At 41.8% G+C, this 11,369-nt stretch overlaps 1 protein-coding gene across 3 annotated transcripts in view; it reads right to left on the bottom strand.

Moving 5' to 3' along the window:
- The window catches only part of LOC144511420 (putative beta-1,3-galactosyl-O-glycosyl-glycoprotein beta-1,6-N-acetylglucosaminyltransferase 7), a 55,242-nt gene that overhangs the window by 11,159 nt on the left and 32,714 nt on the right, over positions 1-11,369 (bottom strand). The gene's annotated exons all lie outside the window — the stretch shown is intronic.

Here is an 11,369-nt window from a genome sequence, read left to right as displayed (position 1 = left end):
CCACTTTCAGTGATTGGTGAACATGTACACCCAGATCTCTCCACCTGTCAATACTCCTAAGGGTTCTACCATTTGCTGTATAATTCCTACATGCATTGGACCTTCCAAAATGCATTATCTCACACTTGTCCGGATTAAACTCCATTTGCCATTTCTCCACCCAAGTCTCCAACTGGTTTATATCTTGTATCCTCTGACAATCCTCTTCACTATCCGCAACACCAATTTTTGTGTCGTCTATGAATTTACTAATCAGATCAGCTACATTTTCCTCCAAATCATTTATACTACAAACAATGAAGGTCCCAGGGGAACACCGCTCACAGCCTCCCATTCAGAAAAGTACTCCTCAAATGCTACCCTCTGTCCTCTACGGCCAAGCCAGTTGTGTATCCATCTTGCCAGCTCTCCTCTGATCCCGTGTTACTTCACCTTTCATACCAGTCTACCATGAGGTACCTTGTCAAAGACTTTACTGAAGTCCATGAAGCCAACATCCACTGCCTTTCCCTCATCTATCATCTTCGTCACTTCCTCGAAAAACTCGATCAAGTTGGTGAAGCACGACCTCCTCTTCACAAAACCATGCTGTCTATCACTAATAAGTGCATCTGTTTCCAAATGTGAGTAAATCCTGTCCCTACGAATCCTTTCCAATAATTTCCCTACCACTGATGTAAGGCTCACCGACCTATAATTTCCTGGATTATCCCTGCTGCCCTTCTTAAACAATGGAACAACATTGGCTATCCTCCAGTCCTCTAGAACTTCACCTGTAGCCAATGAGGTTACAAAGATTTCTGTCAAGGTTCCAGCAATTTCCACCTTTTGCTTCCCTCAGTATTCTGGGGTAGATCCCATTAGGCCCTGGGGACTTACCTATTTTAATGCTTTTTAAGACGCCCAATGCTGCCTCCTTTTTGATATCGTCATGACCCAGAATATCTACACACCCTACCCTAGGCTCCTCATCTATCAAGTCCCTCTTTTTGGTGAATATTGAGGCAAAATAATCATTTAGTATCTTGCCCATTTCCTCTGGTTCCATGCATAGATTCCCTCCACTATCCTTGAGTGGACCAACCCTTTCCCTGGCTACCCGCTTGCTCTTTACATACGTATAAATAGTAGTTTACTGTTTTCAATTTAGCTTGACATGTCTAAAGATTATGTGACAGAGGCTACATAAGAATAAACATGCATCGAGATTAGAGAGAGCAAACAGTCCAATGGATATAATGGACGTGCTGGATATTCCTTATGCAATGCCGCAAAGTTGTTAGTTGTTAGCGTGCTTAATCAGACGCAGGTGGTGGACATTAACTAAGAATCAATTTGGGTTCCTATAAATAGGAACAGATTGAAACTGGGGTGAGAGTTTAGGAAATGTTTACGGTTTAGTCTGTAAAGTGTACTGTGAATAAAAGCTAATAAAAGTATCCAAAGATTGGCTTCTGTTTTATCATTCACCACTGGGCTTTCTGGATTTTAACATGGCTATAATGGAGAGCTGATGAAGAGGATGGTTGGAAACTAAACAACAAATTTTCCAGACAGAGAAACTAAAATTCTAGTGGTCATTGTAAATGGTAGAAAGCAAGTACAAATGGCTGGGATACTCTCTAATGTTCTCAAAACCTGAACCACAGGACCAGTGGAAGAATGAAAGGGACATGTGGACATAGGTTGCATTGCCACCACAGAAAAAGCAAGGTATGGCCTCCGTCTTGTCACTTTACACAAATATTTAGTGAGATGGGTGTCAATTAGTTGGATCGTGATGAAGACGTGGACTTTCTGTTTGGAAGCTCTTGGAGAAAGTTATATAGAAAGATCTGTTAAATGTCTATGAGACATGGTCAGAATTTGATAAGAGTTCAGAAAACAGCAATAAGAACAGAAAATGCTGGATAAACTCAGCAGGTCCAGGAATATCTGCGGAGAAAGAAACAGAATTAACATTTCAAACGTTAACACATCTTCCTGGTTCCCCAGTGTCGCACTTGGAGGGTATCCCAAAGATGTGCTGGGGAACCCCTCTGGGAAGTTCCCATGTAAGTATTTACCCAGCAATTGTCCAGAAGGGCTGACTTCCCCTGGACAATTGTTTTGGGCTGGGAACCATTGACAAAGCAATTTAAATCACTAACTTTGGATGGTTGCACCAGTTTTACATTTACTGTTACTCTGAAGGGTGAGAAGGGAAAAAAAACACTTTGAATTTCAGAGTAAGTTTATTAAACATCCAGACTGAGCCCCCACCCCGCACACACCCCAACCCCCAACTGGGCACCCCACTGATCACGGTATTTCCACCCACCAAGAATTCTCACCATCTCCCCTCCCCCACCCCACCAATCCCCAAACTGAATGACTCTCTAATATGCCATTGGCAATCGATCTTAACTGGGACATAAATGTCAGAGGAGTTGTATTACATGTCTGCTTTCTCAAAAATAATTCCTGGGGCAAAAGTAGTTTCCTTTAACTATGAAATTTTAGATTCAACAGTATGCATGATTGGTTAAATAGTTATCTTGTTTCACTAAGTAGTGAGGGTCGACACAAGGTCAAGCAATGTAAAAGTAATACTTGTTTCAGGTTTGCTGGTGACAATCCATTGAGGTTAGTGAAGAGAGTTGGTTTGCTCCAGCCATTTTATATGGAACTCTCTTTTATAATTGTATACGTAGCAATGCTGTTGAGTGAATGATCCATGAGCAAGGTACAAAGGAAACTTGAAACAGAGAATGACAAGACAAATTCTTTTTGGAAAGTTGGTGATCTGCAGCTTATCCAGTCAGGGTGTTATTAAAACCTGCTGTTTCTCAGCATGTTGGACATGTAATAGCACTGGGTGATGAGGTAAAACAAATTGTCTAAAATTACATAGGCATTTTGCTTCACCTTGTCAAAGGTTAAAAATCCTGCTAAGATGTAAATGTAGTTGAAGAGGATTATACGAGGTTAATAGAAGTGACTAGTTAAGAACACAAGAAATGGGAGGAGGACATTCAGCCCTTTAAGCTCACTCTGTCATTTGATGAGATCGTGGTTGATCTTCTACTTTGCCCGTTTTTCTTGCACTGTCACTATATCCCTTAATGTTTTTAATATGTAGAAATCTATCAATCTCAGTCTTGAACATGTTCAATTACCGACCCCATCTGGGGCAGAGAATTCCAAAGACTCGCCACCCTTTGAGTGAAGAACTTCCTCTTCATCTCAGCCCTAAATGACTTGCCCCTTATTGAGACCATGACCTCGGTTCCAGACACTCCCAGCCTGGGGAAACATCCTTCCTGGACTCTACCTGATTGAGCCCAGTAATTCTACACTCCAGAGAATAAAGGTCTAGTCTATTTAATCTATCCTCAGAGGACAACCCCTCCATTCTAGGAATTAGTTTGGTGAATCTTTGTTGCATTCTATTGCAAACATATCTTTCCTTAGATAAGGAGACCAAAACTGCACACAATACGCCAGGGTGTGGTTTCACTAAGGATCTATATAATTATATCTTTACTGTGATACTCAAATCCTCTTGTAACAAAGCCCATCATACATTTGTTTTAACTGCTTGCTGTACCTGCATGTTAGGTTTCAGTGACTCATGAAAAAGGACATGCAAGTCCCTTTGAAAATCAACATCTCCCAGCCTCTTAATAAATACTCTGCATTTGTTTTTCCTATTGAAGTGGATAACCTCACATTTCTCCACATTGTATTCCGTTTGTTAAATTTTTGTCCATTCACTCAGCCTCTTCAAATCTCCTTGAAGCCAGTTTGCATCCTCACAATTCTACCTCATATCACTTGCAAATTTGGAATTATTAAAGTTTAAGGTTTTAAAGTTTATTTATTAGTGTCACAAGTAGGCTTATATTAAAACTGTAATGAAGTTACTGTGAAAGTCCCCGAGTTGCCATGCTCCGACACCTGTTCGGGTACACGGAGGGAGAATTTAGCATAGCCAATGTACCCAACCAGCACGTCTTTTGGACTGTGGGAGGAAACTGGAGCACACAGAGGAAACCCACGCAGACACGGGGAGAATGTGCAGACTCCACACAGACAGTGACCCAAGCCGGGGATCGAACCCGGGTCCCTGGTGCTGAGAGGCAGCAGTGCTAACCACTGTGCCACCAATTACTACATTTCATCACCTCATTCCAAATCATTGATATAGACCGTGAATAGCTGGGGCTCAAGCACTGGTCTTTGTGGTCACTCCCTGTGAACCTGAAAATGACACATTTACTTCTACTCTGTTTTCTGTCCATTAACCAAATTCTCAATCCATGCCAGTATATGTCACCACCTCCTTCTCTCTCTTCCCCCCCTCCCCCACCTCCCCACCATCCCATGTGCTCTAACTTGGTTTACTAACCTCATGTGTAGAACCTCATCAAAAGTTTCTGAAAATCTAAATCTATCACATCCACCGATTTCCCCTCATCTATTCTGCCAGTTACTACATCCACAAAAACATCAACCGAGTGTTAAACATGATTTCCCTTTCAGAAATTCATTGATTCTGCCCAATCCTTGCATTATTTTTTAAGTGTCCTGTTATCACGTCCTTATTTTAGCATTTTCCCGATGACTGATGTTAGGCTAACAGTTCTCTCATCCCTGTTTTTTTTCTCCCTCCCTCTTTTCTTAAATAGTGGGGTTAAATTTGCTACCTTCCAATCTGCAGGCAACATTCCAGAATTTATAGAATTTTGAAAGCTGATCACAAATGCATCCACCATCTCTACAGCCACCTCTTTCAACACTGGGCTATAGATCATCAGGTCCAGGAGATTTAACTACCTTAATCAAATTCATTTCTCTAGTACTATTTTTTTGCAACTAATAATATCCTACAGTTCCTCATTGACACCAATCCCTTGAATCTCCATTATTTCTGGGAGGTTTTTAGTATTTTCCTCTGTCAAGACAGACACACATGCTGGAATTTTACCACCCCACCCGCTACGGGAATTAGAGGGGGGGGAGGTATGGACAATGGGAAGGTCCGTTGACCCCGAGAGGGATTTTACAGTTTTGGGACAAGTGAGGCCATAAAATCCTGCCCAAAGTATTTGTTTAGTTCCTTAGTAATTGTTTACTCCCCATTATAAATACTCTCGACTTTGCTTGTAATGGGCTCTCATTTGATTTTGCTCATTTTCTCCTTTGTACATACCAATAGAAACTTTTACAATCCACTTAGGTTTCTCACTAGTTTATTCTCGTATTCTGTTTTCCCTTTCTTAATCTTTCTCTTTGTCCTCCTTTGTGAAATTCTAAAATGCTCCCAATTCTCAGGCTGAATATTTTTTAGCAACTTTATACACGCCTTCCTTTGATCCGTGCAATCCTTGATTTCTTTCACTATGGTTGGAACACTCCCCTTGCTTAATTTAATGCATTTTTGCTATAAACTATATATTAGTTCTTTAAAATGTTAGCCATTGCCTATTCACTGCCATATCTTTCAACATAGTTTCCCAATCCACCGCAGCCAATTTTCCCCTCACACCATCATAGTTTCACTTGTTTAGTTTTATGACCCTAGTTTCTGATTCAACTACATCACTTTCAAACTCAATGTGAAATTGTTTCATATTACGGTCACACTTTCCTAAAGGTTCCTTTACAACAACTTAGCTCTTTTTCATTGCACAATGCTAGATTTAAAATAACCTGAGACCAGTTGGTTCCTCAATGTACTGCTCTAGGAAAAACACTTTGCATATATTCCAAGAATTTGACCTCCATAACATTAGTACTAATCAGGTTCACCCAGTCTATATGTAGATTGAAATTCCCATGATCACTGCACTATCCTTGTTACAAAGGCCTCCAAATTTCCTGATTTATACTGTACTTTATATTACCACTGCTGTCTAGTAACCAATAAAGGACTCTCAGCAATGTTTTCTGCCCCTTGCTGTTTCTTAGTTCCACCCAAACTGATTTCACATCTTGGGGGAGCCAATAGTCTAGTGATATTATCGCTAAGACTATTAATCCAGAAATTCAGCTAATGTTCTGTGGATGCGGGTTCAAATCTCGCCACGGCAAATGGTGGAATTTGAATTCAATAAAAATACCTGGAATTAAAAATCTACTAATGACCATGAAACCATTGTCGATTGTTGGAAAAACCCATCTGGCTCACTAATGTCCTTGAGGGAAGGAAATCTGCCATTCTTACCAGGTCCGGCCCACATGTCACTCCAGAGCCACAGCAATGTGGTTGACTCTCAAGTATCCTCGGGCAATTAGGGACAGGCAATAAATGTCGGCCAGCCAGCGACACCCATGTCCCACAAATGAGTAAAAAAATCTTTGGAATTAAAGTCATCTCTCACTACAGTATACTAATAGCCTCTTTAATTGACAGAGCTAAACAACATCCTTTTCCCAGCATCCTGTCACTTCTGAATGTTAGGCACTCTTGGATATTCAGGTTCCAGCTTTGGTTTTCTTGTAGCCATTGTACTATTTGAAGTTAAATTCCAATTGTATTCATTTGAGACTTTAACCATACTGGCAACAGGAGACAGTTTGGTGAAGTAACTCAGGGAATTTTAAGACGTTGTAATCCCCATTACTTCTGCTTTCCTGTGGTCAGCAGGCTCTGCAAGCTTCAGTTTCAAACTTGCTGTGCACCTTGGTCAGTGAAAGCTGCTGGTTATTAACTGCTTCCAAGTCACAACCCACTGCTGCCTCACAGCGCCAGGGACCAAGATTCAATTCCAGCCTAGATGATGTCTATGTGGAGTGTGCACATTCTCCCTGTATCTGCTTCTGTTTCCTCCGGGTGCTCCGGTTTCCTCCCACACTCCAAAATGTGAGATTAGGTGGATTGGGCATGCTAAATTGCCCCTTAGTGTCCCAAGGTGTGTAGGTTAGGGGGATTAGCGTATCCCGCTAATAAGGCATGCAGTGGGTCTGGGTAAGATAGTGTGTTGGAGAGTCAGTGTAGACTCGATGGACCGAATAGCCTCCTTCTGCACTGTAGGGGTTCTATGGATTGGCTCAAGGAGTGTGTGATCAATCTGTGATTGGTCTGGCTGGTGCATAATCAGTTTCTGATTGGTTTCTTGAGGGTGATGGTCATCGATTGATGTAATTTCCTGTTCCTGATCAAATCAGACAATGATAACCTAAGGAGTGCGATCTCCTTCCAGAACAACGTGCCCAGGTCATTTTCCCCTCCTGGACATGTTGCAATGTCTGTAGCTTAGCCTCCAGTTTGTTAACACTGATTCAAAGTTCCTTAAGCCACAGGCACTAACTGCAGATGTGGTTTCCATGGATTGCAGTGGCATCCAGGAGCTTCCACAGGCTGAAGCCATGATCCATCGCTTGTCTGGCTATGCTTACTGTGTTAATCAAATTTGCTTTTCTTAATTGTAATTCCTCTCTTCACCAAACCCCCTCACTCACCAAATCCCCAGCGACACACACTGTGCACTCAGACAGCACTCAGTGCAGACAAGAAGCACTCAGAGACCCGGTGGGGGTAAATCATTTAGGACGGAGATGAGGAGAAATTTCTTCATTTAGAATGTGGTGAACCTATGAAATTATACTAGAAGCCAAATTACTAAATATGTTTAAGGCGGAAATAGATTTCTAGGCTCCAAATGTGTCACGAGGTACGGGGAGAGCGCTGGAGTATGGCATTGTGATCGAGGATCAACCATGATCGTGTGGAATGGCAGAGCAGGCTCGAAGGGCTGAATGGCCCACCCCTGCTCTTATTTAAATGTGTCTATGTTTACACTCTCTGAAAAATAATGAGTCAGCTCTGCCACAGCTCAAAATCCAGTTTAAGCTACCTACCTACCTAGTTGGAATTGAAAATCTGTTTTAAAAAAAAAAGTTCCAAATTATGCTGTCTGCTCCATTCTCTAGGGTGAGATTTGAAACCACAACCCTCTGTTATAGAGTCAGGTGTGCGACCAACTAAACCCTGGCTGGCACCTACATAAGCGAAGGTGTAGTTTCTGCAAAGTGGTGATTGACATACTTGGCGGATCTATCTATAAGTATTGTAAACTTCTGCAGATAATACTGATTCATTCTAATCTCTTTAACCTCCTGCTCCTCTCGCAAAAATATTTCAAAATCTTCACAACATTGCTGCACTGGGGAAGGTTTGGGGCGTGACTGGGGGAGAAGGGAAACAACATACTGAAATGATTAAGATTTATACAGAAAGTAAGGGAGGGGGAGAGTATCACCAGTTACAAGAATTATGAGTTGGAGTTAGTCAGCTGCAATGCCAACATAAAATTATTTTAAAAAAAATCAAATCTGACGGTGTGAACAATCTGCGAAAATGGACACGCCCAACAACTAGTTTTGGTGAGGCACATAGTTTTACATCTAGCTATAGCTGCTTGTGAAGATTAGTGCTTCCAGAAACAGTCCACCCTCACTCGAGTATCACACAAAATCAAACCAATCTCTTCAAATTTTTAAACACAACAAAATTAATAAGATCTCTGCTTCATGTAGATGATGTTAAAAGACAAATACCAGCTTTAAAAGTTAGAGTCAGTGGAATTCATATTCAACTTGACACCTTCATTTACTTGGCTCCAGGTTAAGAGGAACAGACAGTCACTTTTTATTACCGGTTCTTTGGTTTTCGAATCATGACCAAAGCTCTGTGGCTATGCAATAACCAAAGGTTCCTGTGAAACTGTGCACTGGGACCTTTAGTTATTGTGTAGCCACACATAGTTGTCATGGGCTTAGATAGATCAAATTAAATAAATACAATTCTAAAAAAATATATAGGTACAGTACATGGGGAACCTAGATCGCAGGGCACAGTTTAAAAATAAAGTCTCTCATTTAAGAGGGAGGTGAGGGTCATTAATCTTTAGAATCCACTTCCACAAAGAGCAGTGGAAGCTGGGTCATTGAATCCATTCACCGCTGAGTTAGATAGGCTTTTGATTTACAAGACAGGCAAGGGGGTTATGGGAGAGCAGCAAAGTGGAGTTAAGGCCACAATCAGATCAGCCATTATTTTATTGAATAGTGGAGCAGGCACGATGGGCTGAATGGCCTACCTCTGCTCCTATTTCTGATGTTCTTATGTATGGTGCACATGAACATTCATTGCACAGTGGCACGCACAGCTGCCTCACAGCGCCAGCGACCCGGGTTCGATTCCCAGCTTGGGTCACTATTTGTGCGGAGTCTGCACGTTCTCCCCCTGTCCACGTGGGTTTCCCCAGGGTGCTCCGGTTTCCTCCCACAGTCTGAAAGACATGCTGGTTAGGTGCATTGGCCATGCTAAATTCTCCCTCAGTGTACCCGAACAGGTGCCGGAGTGTGGCAACCATGGGATTTTCACAGTAGCTTCATTGCAGTGTAAGCCTGCTTGTGACACTAATAAATAAACTTAAAACCCTAAATTTATACAGGATATTTTCTTCCGTTTACACTTCACCTTGAATGTGGAGCATGAATGAATTCAGTAAAGTCATCTAGAAGATGCACCAGTTCACATTAAGCTTCCCACTTTCACTCAGTTTCGATACAAATTACCCCGGTTCAGTTGTGAAGCCTATTGGTTCAGATGTGAAGAGTATCGACTTCCTGACTCGGTATGATTTTATATCTTTGTTGAAGAGGAGCTCCACCTTGTGATAGAGTTGGGAGAAAAAAATCCTGCCCGACTATTTGACATAAAGAGAGATCAGCTTTCTGTTGTGCAGCTGAGAATGTCAGGAGTGTTTTCAGCTACTAATTTAGGTAGACCTTGCAGAGAAATCACAGAAAGTGGTTTACCTGGGCTTACCTCATACTTAAAATGAATAGAAAATACAACACATTCAGCAAATGCCTACATTTTAACGGTAAACATTGTATTGGGGAGAAGCGCTTGCTTTCGGTGGATTTGGATTTTCCTGCATTTCAAAAATCATAACCAATATTCCAAGGCTACTGCCAAGAATCTAACCCTGTGATCTCAATGGAACTCACCACTTGAGGGACCTATTACAGGGTTAACATGTGTGACTCCACTAACAATCATACTTAAAAAGTAATCTTATTGAAGCAGATAAGATCCGGAGGGGACTTTGATAGGGGGATACCGGGAGGATGTTTCTACTTGTGGGGGAGTCTTGAAATGGGAACAAAGTTTAAGAATAAGAGGCCTCCCTTTTAAAGGTGGAGATGAGGAGGATTTCTTGCTCTGACAGGGCCATTAGTCTGTGGAATTCTCTTCCTCCGAAACTAGTGGAGGCTGGGTCATTGAATATATTCGGGGGCTGGAGAGGGGGGGAATGGAGTTGAGACCACAACAAAATCAGCCATGATCTTATTAAATGGCAGAGCAGGTTCAAGGGGCTGAATGGCCTCCTCCGAGTTCTATGTTCTTCTATTACTATGTTACTATACCCAAAATGTCACATCTACCAAGAGGCTACTCTGGTCAGGAGAAAATACCCGAATTTTTGGCTTCTAAACTAAATTAGTGCCATACTTTTCAAGTAAAGAATTTCTCCTTAAAGTAATGTTTCCTATCTCTGGACAATTTTGTCCCCTTTACCTCTGACAGGATGTAAACTGTAGTAATTCCATAGCTGACAGTCAATAGTATCTCACCCAAGAAAGATGTTTTTGTCCCTTCCTTGCCTCTCCAACATGTTTTTGACTCCTTGTCACAGATATGATTTGTGGAATGCCAGTTACCCTCCTACATCATGCCCACGTGGCCATTCTCCATGTCAGTCTTGACAAGTATGGCATAGCTATACACAAATGGGGCAGCATTCCAGGTACATCCCATGTTAATACATGTGAATTTCCTACAGTGGACCCTGGATTGCAGGAGCCTGGGTTGATTTTTTGGGGGGAGAATTGTAGGCATACTTACCAATGCCCCAGCTTAAAATCAAAAGATCAGGCAGAAACAGAGAGAGAGTGTAATACAGCACAACTATCTTTTTTTTTTCAAAGCACAGGTTAAAGAGATGTGTATTTGTCTCCAGACAGGACAGCCAGTGAGATTCTGCAAGTCCAAACCCCCACAGCTTGCCTCCTGGACTTGCAGAATCTCACTGGCTGTCCTGTCTGGAGACAATACACATCTCTTTAACCTGTGCTTAATGCTCCCTCTACTCACATTGTCTGTATCTTTAAGACCTGGTTGGCTGTAGAGATTCGCATTTTAATTAGTATTCTGTAACTTGATTTTGTGTCTCTGTATGCCCTGTTTGAGAGCAGATATCCACTCCATCTGACGAAGGAGCAGCGCTCTGAAAGCTAATGGCATTTGCTACCAAATAAACCTGTTGGACTTTAACCTGGTGTTGTTAAAACTCTTACTGTGTTTACCCCAG

The sequence above is a fragment of the Mustelus asterias genome, chromosome 2 (genome assembly GCF_964213995.1).
Source record: "Mustelus asterias chromosome 2, sMusAst1.hap1.1, whole genome shotgun sequence".
Lineage (NCBI taxonomy): Eukaryota > Metazoa > Chordata > Chondrichthyes > Carcharhiniformes > Triakidae > Mustelus > Mustelus asterias.
This window is presented reverse-complemented; position numbering and strand designations above follow the sequence as displayed.